At 45.4% G+C, this 11834-nt stretch overlaps 1 protein-coding gene across 4 annotated transcripts in view; it reads left to right on the forward strand.

The window, feature by feature from the left end:
• The window catches only part of LOC112241148 (glycogen synthase kinase-3 beta), a 65151-nt gene that overhangs the window by 32600 nt on the left and 20717 nt on the right, over window positions 1-11834 (forward strand). The window lies entirely within an intron of this gene.

Here is an 11834-nt window from a genome sequence, read left to right on the forward strand (position 1 = left end):
TCTGCTGTTAATGATAATGCAGAGGATTTTCCCAAGGTTACTGTTGACGCATATTCCACGGTAGTTATTGGGGTCAAATTTGTCTCCACTTTTGTGGATTGGGGTGATCAGTCCTTGGTTCCAAATATTGGGGAAGATGCCAGAGCTAAGGATGATGTTAAAGAGTTTTAGTATAGCCAATTGGAATTTGTTGTCTGTATATTTGATCATTTCATTGAGGATACCATCAACACCACAGGCCTTTTTGGGTAAGAGGGTTTTTATTTTGTCCTGTATCTCATTCAATGTAATTGGAGAATCCAGTGGGTTCTGGTAGTCTTTAATAGTTGATTCTAAGATCTGTATTTGATCATGTATATGTTTTTGCTCTTTATTCTTTGTTATAGAGCCAAAAAGATTGGCGAAGTGGTTTACCCATACATCTCCATTTTGGATAGATAATTCTTCGTGTTGTTGTTTGTTTAGTGTTTTCCAATTTTCCCAGAAGTGGTTAGAGTCTATGGATTCTTCAATTACATTGAGCTGATTTCTGACATGCTGTTCCTTCTTTTTCCGTAGTGTATTTCTATATTGTTTTAGTGATTCACCATAGTGAAGGCGTAGACTCAGGTTTTCCGGGTCTCTATGTTTTTGGTTGGACAGGTTTCTCAATTTCTTTCTTAGATTTTTGCATTCTTCATCAAACCATTTGTCATTGTTGTTCATTTTCTTCGGTTTTCTATTTGAGATTTTTAGATTTGATAGGGAAGCTGAGAGGTCAAATATACTGTTAAGATTTTCTACTGCCAAGTTTACACCTTCACTATTACAGTGGAACGTTTTACCCAGGAAATTGTCTAAAAGGGATTGAATTTGTTGTTGCCTAATTGTTTTTTGGTAGGTTTCCAAACTGCATTCCTTCCATCTATTGCATTTCTTAATGTTACTCAGTTCCTTTGGCTTTGATGCCTCATGATTGAGTATTGCTCTGTTTAAGTAGATTGTGATTATTCTGATAGGGGTGTCAGTGGGCTGACTGTGAACGCTCTGAGAGACTCTGGGTTGAGGTCAGTGATAAAGTAGTCTACAGTTCTACTGCCAAGAGATGAGCTATAGGTGTACCTACCATAGGAGTCCCCTCGAAGCCTACCATTGACTATGTACATACCCAGCGTGCGACAGGGCTGCAGGAGTTGTGACCCGTTTTTGTTGGTTGTGTTGTCATAGTTGTGCCTAGGGGGGCATATGTGGGAGGGAATGCTGTCACCTCCAGGCAGGTGTTTGTCCCTCTGTGTGCTGAGGGTGTCAGGTTCTTGTCCGGTTCTGGCATTTAGGTTGCCGCAGACTAGTACATGTCCCTGGGCCTGGAAATGATTGATTTCCCCCTCCAGGATGGAGAAGCTGTCTTCATTAAAGTATGGGGATTCTAGTGGGGGGATATAGGTAGCACACAGTAGGACATTTTTCTCTGTTAGGATAATTTCCTTTTGAATTTCTAGCCAAATGTAGAATGTTCCTGTTTTGATTAATTTAATGGAGTGAGTTAGGTCTGCTCTATACCAAATTAGCATACCCCCTGAGTCCCTTCCCTGTTTCACACCTGGTAGTTTGGTGGATGGGACTACCAGCTCTCTGTAACCTAGAGGGCAACGTCTGTATTACCGATTTCTTTGGTGAAGTCCGGGTTTCTGCTCTTTAGGCCAAAGGCAGATGACCTCAGGCCTTGGATATTCCAGGATGATATAGTGAAGGCTTTTTGTTCCAGTGTCCAATGTTGTTGGTTGTGGTTTGGCCTCAGGCCAGTAAGTGTGAGCAGAGCCTGCTGAGCATCTGGTACATGCCATTGGCTTGGGCGAGTGTGAGAGTGGGGGTTGAGACTGTTTGCCCGCTCACTACCTGGGCGTATGTGTGGCTTCCATGTTGAGGCCCGCTTTGCGGGGGTGGGGTGCATGGGGTGGGCAGGAGTGGCATAGGTCTGATCTGAGGGGGCCTAAATGTGGTGTGGGCATGGTTGACGTGGGGGGTGTTGATTAGTTGGGGTGGGGGTGTGGATGTGTCTGGGTGTGCTGTGGTCTGGATGTAATTCCTCTTGGCGTGGGTCCACTATGTGTAGGTCCAGGGGGGGGGTCCTGCAGGTCTGGGAGGGTGTCTCGCTGGTCTGGGTGGGGTGTCTATTGATCTGTTGCTCCTGTGTGAAGTGTTGGGGATACGTTTGAGAGCGATGTCCTTTAGAGTTCGGGCAAAGGTGGGCACTGCTGCCTTGTAGAGGTGGACCTGGTCATAGAGGCTGTTCAAGTCCAGGGTGGAGTTGTGGGCCAGGAAAACATTTGGTTTTGAGCCACAGTCACGGGAAATACTTCCGTTTACCCGCTGTATTGTGGCAGGGTGGAAGTCTTTTCGTGGTAGCAGGGTGGAGATAACCACTTGTGCGTTGGGGAAAGTAGAAGAAGCCTTTTCAATCACTCCCTTCAGTGCTGTGGCCACCCTTTCCTGCTGTGCTCTCAGGTCGTTTGTGCCTGTGTGTATTATTATGTGGCTGGGTGAGCCTAGTTGGTCCTCAGACAGAAGGTCGAGGGCGCGCTGGGTGTTTGGACACCAGAGTTTAGACACACTGTGTTTGGGAAAAAGTTTTTTTTCTTCTATATATTTCCCATTTGAGTCCATAAGTAGTACAATCTGTGTCTTGTGTTTGTCCTCAGTGGGTGTGGGGGGGTTGTCAGAAGGGCTATCAGGGTGGCTGACAGGGGGGGTGAGAGCCGCTGGGCTTGGGGTTCTTCATTTGTCTGTTCTGCTGTGATGTCGACTCTATGATCAGGGTCTGGTGTAGACTGTTCTGCTGTGGTGTCGAGACTTTTGTCGGGTGCTGAGGTGGGCTGTTCTGCTGGCTTCTCTGTGGGGGTGGCCACCTCTCTAGTGGGTTGTTCTCTGTCACACGCCGTCCCTCTCAACCTCTCCTCCGTCCCCCTCACCCTCTCCTCCATCCCCCTCAACCTCTCCTCCACCAGCAGTCTGATCCTCTCCTCGAGTGCTCTGTTCTTCTCCTCTTTCTCCTGTTGTAGTTTCTCACCACTGTCCAGAGTGCAGATATGTCTCTCTCCACCTCCAGCATTCCGGGTCTGGTTAAGGGGGTGTTGTTGTGCTGGACTGTTGTCTGGGTCTGTGCTGACTGAAGTGTAATCACCTGCTGTTCCAGCTCCACCTGCCTTACCTCCAGCTGGGTGAATTTGTCCTTCATTTCAATAAGGGAGTGGTAATCTGTGCTGGGAGTTTGACTCTCCGCTGGGGGTTGCTCGTCTGTGGGGTTATATAATGAAGAGGTCTGGTCTGACCCGCTCGGGGTGGGGGTATCTTTATCAAGGGAGAGCTTCTCCTGCTGGGCTAATTCTTTGATTAGGTGAAAGTCCAGCTGAAACTGTTTGGGGTTACCCTGTACCATTACTGTTCCGGACTTATAGATATTTATATTACCTGACTCAGAGTCCTCGTTATCAAGTATTCTGAGTTTCCACCCCGTGTTAACCCCCCCTCTCTTAACAAAGGGGTAGTGTGCTAATATAGCACTGTGCCATGCCAGGGGATGGTTTGTGTGGAAGATAAGGTTGCTGATGTTCCCATTTTTGTAATAGTCCGCAAAAAGTGTCTCTTGATTTTCCATAAGGAGCTTCATTTTGTAATCTTTTCTTGCTTTATCATTATTTACATGCACAGGGTACTGTATTTTAATTACCTCTGAACAGCAGGAGGGAGCTTCTAAGGCCTCTCCATTTGGTTGGGGTAGACTGTGTGACTCTCCTGCCATTGTTGGGCTAAAGGGCTTTGACACCTCTCACTTGACACGTCAGTGCTAGTTGAAGCTGTATCAAGCTTGGCAGAATTATGTTAGAATTCAGTCCTTATAAAGTAATGTTGTGTATTTTTCTTCTTTGCTTTTGGAGATAAAATATAGTTTCAGACTAAACATTACTCACTCAGTTCCAGGTTGGGATGGTGTTTTCAGGTTTCTGTTGTTTTCCAGAGAATTTGCTGTATAGAGTAATACATTCTGGTAGTTGTGAACCTTCCAGGTGATTCCGTAATTCCGTCCAAAATCAGGTTGTAGGTTTTAAGTTTTGATTTGAAGTGGGGTTTATGTTGTAGAGGGTAGAATCCAGTATGTTTTCCTGACAAAAAATCCAAGTTTATCTAACTCCTAATCTATCTTTTTTAAAGAAAATGCTGAAAAATGCAGGAGCTCATCTGATCGTGACCTCTTCTCTCTCTCTCTCTCTCCTCTCTCTCTCTCTCTCTCTCTCTCTCTCTCTCTCTCTCTCTCTCTTTCCTTCTCTCTGTCTCTCTATGTCTGTCTGTCTCTCTCTCTCTCTCTGTCTCTCTCTCTCTCTGTCTCTCTCTCTTTACTTCTCTCTGTCTCTCTCTCTGTCTCTCTCCCTCTCTCTTTCTCTCTGTCTCTCTCTGTCTCTCTCTCTCTCTCTCTCTCTCTCTCTCTGTCTCTCTCTCTCTCAATTCAATTCAATTCAAGGGGCTTTATTGGCATGGGAAACATGTGTTAACATTGCCAAAGCAAGTGAGGTAGATAATATATAAAGTGAAATAAACAATAAAAATAACAGTAAACATTACACATACAGAAGTTTCAAAACAATGAAGACATTACAAATGTCATATTATATATATACAGTGTTTTAACATTGAACAAATGGTTAAAGGACACAAGATAAAATAAATAAGCATAAATATGGGTTGTATTTACAATGGTGTTTGTTCTTCACTGGTTGCCCTTTTCTTGTGGCAACAGGTCACACATCTTGCTGCTGTGATGGCACACTGTGGAATTTCCCCCAGTAGATATGGGAGTTTATCAAAATTGGATTTGTTTTCGAATTCTTTGTGGATCTGTGTAATCTGAGGGAAATATGTCTCTCTAATATGGTCATACATTGGGCAGGAGGTTAGGAAGTGCAGCTCAGTTTCCACCTCATTTTGTTGGCAATGAGCACATAGCCTGTCTTCTCTTGAGAGCCATGACTGCCTACGGCGGCCTTTCTCAATAGCAAGGCTATGCTCACTGAGTCTGTACATAGTCAAAGCCTTCCTTAATTTTGGGTCAGTCACAGTGGGCATGTATTCTGCCGCTGTGTACTCTCTGTGTAGGGCCAAATAGCATTCTAGTTTGCTCTGTTTTTTTGTTAATTCTTTCCAATGTGTCAAGTAATTATCTTTTTGTTTTCTCATGATTTGGTTGGGTCTAATAGTGCTGCTGTCCTGGGGCTCTGTAGGGTGTGTTTGTGTTTGTGAACAGAGCCCCAGGACCTGCTTGCTTAGGCGACTCTTCTCCAGGTTCATCTCTCTGTAGGTGATGGCTTTGTTATGGAAGGTTTGGGAATCGCTTCCTTTTAGGTGGTTATAGAATTGAACGGCTCTTTTCTGATTTTGATAATTAGTGGGTATCGGCCTAATTCTGCTCTGCATGCATTATTTGGTGTTCTATGTTGTACACAGAGGATATTTTTGCAGAATTCTGCGTGCAGTCTCAATTTGGTGTTTGTCCCATTTTGTGAAGTCTTGGTTGGTGAGCGGACCCCAGACCTCACAACCATAAAGGGCAATGGGCTCTATGACTGATTCAAGTATTTTTAGCCAAATCCTAATTGGTATGTTGAAATGTATGTTCCTTTTGATGGCATAGAATGCCCTTCTTGCCTTGTCTCTCAGATCGTTCACGACTTTGTGGAAGTTACCTGTGGCGCTGATGTTTAGGCCAAGGTATGTATAGTTTTTTGTGTGCTCTAGGGCAACAGTGTCTAGATGGAATTTGTATTTGTGGTCCTGGTGACTGGACCTTTTTTGGAACACCATTATTTTGGTCTTACTGAGATTTACCGTCAGGGCCCTCTCTCTCTGTCTCTCTCTCTCTCTTTCTCTCTGCCTCTCTCTCTCTCTGTCTCTCTCTCTCTTTCTCTCTCTCTCTCTCTCTCTGTCTCTCTCCTACTGTCTCTCTCTCTTTCTCTCTCTCTCTCTTTCTCTCTCTCTCTCTTTCTCTCTCTCTGTCTCTCTCTCTTTCTCTCTCTCTCTCTGTCTCTCTCTGTCTCTCTCCTACTGTCTCTCTCTCTCTCTCTCTCTCTCTCTCTCTCTCTCTCTCTCTCTCTGCATGCTGGGAGTGATTGGTGCATGCTGGGAATTGTTTGAGTGAAGGAGTGCGTGTGTTGTGGAGAGTTAGATATTCACAACTTTCTTTCGGTTTGCTATTTCTTGGTGGCATTTTTTTGTTTTTCTTCTGTGCTGATTAACGTTATTATTTTTGTTGTGGTAGAATTAAGTATTTTGTTTTCGTATCGAAATTACCCTGATTTTGGCGGGGATGGCAGCCCGAATGGGGATTCCGTCCCTGTCACTTCGGCATGGCTTTAGGTGTGTTACTGAAGCTGCTGTCACGGTGGAGGAGTTTCTGGTCGCCGTAGGAGAGAAGGTAGGCTATGAGAATATTGCTTATGCATCCCGGATGAATAAAGCTGTGGTGGTACTTCTTAAAGAAGAGTGTCTAGTTGATCGGATGGTTGAGCATGGCGTACTTCTTAAAGAAGAGTGTCTGGTTGATCAGATGGTAGGGTGTGTTTGGGCTGCACTTCCAGCCCAGTCACGGACCAGGATGTCTTGCTCCCAGGCAGACTAAATAACTTTTTTGCCTGCTTTGAGGACAATACAGTGCCACTGACACGGCCTGCAACGAAAACATGCAGTCTCTCCTTCACTGCAGCCGAGGTGAGTAAGACATTTAAACGTGTTAACCCTCGCAAGGCTGCAGGCCCAGACGGCATCCCCAGCCGCGCCCTCAGACCAGCTGGCCGGTGTGTTTACAGACATATTCAATCAATCCCTATACCAGTCTGTTGTTCCCACATGCTTCAAGAGGGCCACCATTGTTCCTGTTCCCAAGAAAGCTAAGGTAACTGAGCTAAACGACTACCGCCCCGTAGCACTCACTTCCGTCATCATGAAGTGCTTTGAGAGACTAGTCAAGGACCATATCACCTCCACCCTCCACCCTACCCTAGACCCACTCCAATTTGCTTACCGCCCAAATAGGTCCACAGACGATGCAATCTCAACCACACTGCACACTGCCCTAACCCATCTGGACAAGAGGAATACCTATGTGAGAATGCTGTTCATCGACTACAGCTCGGCATTCAACACCATAGTACCCTCCAAGCTCGTCATCAAGCTCGAGACCCTGGGTCTCGACCCCGCCCTGTGCAACTGGGTACTGGACTTCCTGACGGGCCGCCCCCAGGTGGTGAGGGTAGGCAACAACATCTCCGCTGAGATGTAGGCAACATCATCCCCGCTGATCCTCAACACTGGGGCCCCACAAGGGTGCGTTCTGAGCCCTCTCCTGTACTCCCTGTTCACCCACGACTGCGTGGCCACGCACGCCTCCAACTCAATCATCAAGTTTGCGGACGACACAACAGTGGTAGGCTTGATTACCAACAACGACGAGACGGCCTACAAGGAGGAGGTGAGGGCCCTCGGAGTGTGGTGTCAGGAAAATAACCTCACACTCAGCGTCAACAAAAGTAAGGAGATGATTGTGGACTTTAAGAAACAGCAGAGGGAACACCCCCCTATCCACATCGATGGAACAGTAGTGGAGAGGGTAGCAAGTTTTAAGTTCCTCGGCATACACATCACAGACAAACTGAATTGGTCCACTCACACAGACAGCATCGTGAAGAAGGCGCAGCAGCGCCTCTTCAACCTCAGGAGGCTGAAGAAATTCGGCTTGTCACCAAAAGCACTCACAAACTTCTACAGATGCACAATCGAGAGCATCCTGGCGGGCTGTATCACCGCCTGGTACGGCAACTGCTACGCCCTCAACCGTAAGGCTCTCCAGAGGGTAGTGAGGTCTGCACAACGCATCACCGGGGGCAAACTACCTGCCCTCCAGGACACCTACACCACCCAATGTTACAGGAAGGCCATAAAGATCATCAAGGACATCAACCACCCGAGCCACTGCCTGTTCACCCCGCTATCATCCAGAAGGCGAGGTCAGTACAGGTGCATCAAAGCTGGGACCGAGACTGAAAAACAGCTTCTATCTCAAGGCCATCAGACTGTTAAACAGCCACCACTAACATTGAGTGGCTGCTGCCAACACACTGACACTGACACTGACTCAACTCCAGCCACTTTAATAATGGGAATTGATGGGAAATGATGTAAATATATCACTAGCCACTTTAAACAATGCTACCTTATATAATGTTACTTACCCTACATTATTCATCTCATATGCATACGTATATACTGTACTCTATATCATCGACTGCATCCTTATGTAATACATGTATCACTAGCCACTTTAACCATGCCACTTTGTTTACATACTCATCTCATATGTATATACTGTACTCGATACCATCTACTGTATCTTGCCTATGCTGCTCTGTACCATCACTCATTCATATATCCTTATGTACATATTCTTTATCCCCTTACACTGTGTATAAGACAGTAGTTTTGGAATTGTTAGTTAGATTACTTGTTGGTTATTACTGCATTGTCGGAACTAGAAGCACAAGCATTTCGCTACACTCCCATTAACATCTGCTAACCATGTGTATGTGACAAATAAAATTTGATTTGATTTGATTTGGTTGAGCATGGTGTACTTCTTAAAGAAGAGTGTCTAGTTGATCAGATGGTTGAGCATGGTGTACTTCTTAAAGGAATGTTTATTCAAGTTACGCCGCTTTTTTCTCCGTCAACAAGGGTAACGATTTCAAATGTACCACCGTTTATTCCTAATGAGCTATTGGAGCGCGAGTTATTGCGCTTTGGGAAGTTCGCCAGTTCAATTAAGGTTGTCCCGTTGGGTTGCAAACACCCGGCGTTGAAACAGGTAATGTCATTTCGGCGACAGGTGTTTATGTTTTTGGAATCACCGCAGCAAACTTTAGAGTTATCGTTTAAAATCAAGTATGCCAGTAGATTGTATATGGCTTATGCTAGTACGGGTAGTCAACGGTGTTTTGAGTGTGGGGATGTTGGTCATAAGCGACATGCTTGCCCGAAAAGGGAGAAGGCAGAGGGAGGGGCACAGGTGGTCATCGTAACGCCAGGGCCCTCTGATGTAGAGAGAGGTGGGCCGACAGCGGCAGAGCAGCCACAAGCACCTGTTGCTGAGGAACAAGTTATCCGTGTTGAGGGCACGGGGTTGCAACTTGTATTAGAGGGAAATGTTATGCTACATAACAAGTATTGTATTGTTGTAGAAGGTAAGGATGTATCTGAAGAGCCAGTTCCTCAGACTGGTGAGCAGGTGCCCAGTATGAGTGCTGGGGTAAAGGGGGAGTTCATGTGGAGCTAGGCTCCCAGGGAGTGGAGGAGTTGCCCACTACGAGTAATGAGGTACAGGAGGGTTTTCATGTGGAGCTAAGCTCCCAGGTGGTGGAGGAGATGCCCACTACGAGTGCTGGGGTTCATGTGGAGCTAGGCTCTCAGTTAGTGGAGAAGATGCCCACTATGAGTAGTGATGTTCAGGTGGGGCTAGTCTCCCAGATAGTGGAGGAGATGCCTGGTACGAGTGATGAGGTGCAAGTGGGGAGTGTTGAAAGGGATGTGGTAGAGGGGAGTCAGTTGTCTGTGTTCTCAGCTGAGGAGGATCAAGAGAAGGATATGGATAGCTCTTTAGATATGACAGCTGCTGGTGAGGACTCAGTTTATGATCTAGAGGAGGTAAATTAGTTTCTGGATCAGACTTTTGGGAAATCTGTCAAATTGGCAGATTATTTTGATGTTGATAAGTTTGTGAGGTCAGCTGTGATGTTACAGAAGACGGTGGGGTTAGACCAGCTGAGTGAGAAGAAGCGGTTTCGCTTGAGGAAATTTATTACTGCTGTTGCAGCAGCAAAAGGTGGTGGGAAACATGTTCAGGTGAAGAGAAGAAAAAAAAATAATGATGATGATCATGCTTCATAGGGTGTCTTTTTTCTCGTTGGTTTCTCTGTGGTTTCTTCTGCTTTTCTTTTCTCTTTTCTACATGGAGGTACTAAGGGTAGGTTCTCTCAATATGAATGGGGGAAGGGACAGGAATAAGAGGGCTTGGGTTATAGAAGTAATAAAACAGAAAAGGCTTAATGTAGTTTTCCTACAGGAGACACATAGCGATGAGGAAAATGAGGTTGACTGGGGTATGTGGTGGGAGGGGCAGCATGTACTCAGTCATGGTACTAATTTCAGTGCTGGGGTGGCAATATTGTTTTCCTCAGGCTTAGGGGTGACTGTGGTATCTACAACAGAGATTGTCAAGGGTCGGGTTTTATTGGTCAAGGTGGATGTTATGTTTTTTATTTTTATTTTTTATGTTTATGCTCCTAATGAGGGTACAGAGCGTATTGCTGTATTTGATCAAATAAAGGAAACCTTAAGACAGTGTGACCAAGAGGGGTGTATGGTTTTAGGGGGTGACTGGAACTGTACAGTGGATTTTACTGTTGATCGCACCGCTGAAGAACCTCACCTGCGGTCAGCCACTTGCCTGTCTGGCCTATTAACTGAGTTTGAGCTTTCTGATGTGTGGAGAGTAAGGAATGCCAAAGTTAGGCAGTACACATGGCTAAAAATTAATGAAGGTCGTGTCAGTGCAGCACGGTTAGACAGGTTGAATTTATCTGAGCAATACTGTAGTAGGGTTGGAAAGTGTGCCATTACTCCTGTGGGTTTCTCTGATCATCATATGGTTACTGTTGATATTCACTTGTCCTGTCCACGAAGGTCATCACCTTACTGGTATTTTAATGTTAAATTGTTACATGATGTCATGTTTTGTGACAGGTTTTTGTTGTTTTGGGAAAAATGGAGGGGTATAAAAGGGAATTTTGAGTCCTTGAGACAATGGTGGGAGGTTGGGAAGGCCCAAATATGAGTTTTTTGTCAACAGTATACTGCTCTGTCTCAAACTGAATTTAAAGAGACTATCAAGGCCCTTGAACAGGACATCAAATCTATTGAATTGAAGCTGCTCACTCAGAATGACCCTGGACTAGTCATGAACTTACAGGACAAGAGACATAAACTGAGGTCGTTTCTGCATGAAAGAGTGAAGGGTGCCTTGATTAGGTCTCGTTTCGCTTCCCTCAAGGATATGGATGCTCCTAGTGCTTTTTTTTAACCTAGGACAGTCGACATTTCAACGTAAACAGATGGTCTGCCTTCGTCTCCCTGATGGGAAGGTGACCACAAATGATATTGAACTGCGTCAACATGCCGTGGATTTCTACTCGTCCCTTTATAAGGCGGAGGATTGTGACTCTATGTGTACTGAACAGTTGTTACATGGTCTTCCTAAATTGGGACCTGAGCAGAGAGTTGCATTGGACGCTGACATTACACTGCAGGAGCTGTCCACAGCAGTTATGCAGCTCTCAACAGGCCGAGCCCCTGGCATCGATGGTTTACCATCTGAGTTTTATAAGCACTTTTGGGGGTCTATTGGGGAGGACTTTTATGAAGTGATGTGTGAATCTTTTCATGAGGGTTCTCTTCCTGTATCCTGTCAACGTGCAGTGCTTTCACTGTTGCCAAAAAGGGGGATTTGGCTCTCATAAAAAATTGGAGACCTGTTGCTTTGCTGTGCGCAGAATATAAAATTGTTTCTAAATGTCTCTCAAACAGGTTGAAAGAGTATCTGGGGTTGTTGATCCACAAGGACCAGTCCTACTGTGTACCTGATCGCTCTATTGTTGACAACTTGTTTCTGATAAGAGATGTTTTAGACATTTGTAAACTGTCTGATGTAAATGTGGGTTTACTTTCGTTGGATCAGGAGAAAGCTTTTGATCGTGTGGACC

Source organism: Oncorhynchus tshawytscha, linkage group LG03 (genome assembly GCF_018296145.1).
Source record: "Oncorhynchus tshawytscha isolate Ot180627B linkage group LG03, Otsh_v2.0, whole genome shotgun sequence".
NCBI lineage: Eukaryota > Metazoa > Chordata > Actinopteri > Salmoniformes > Salmonidae > Oncorhynchus > Oncorhynchus tshawytscha.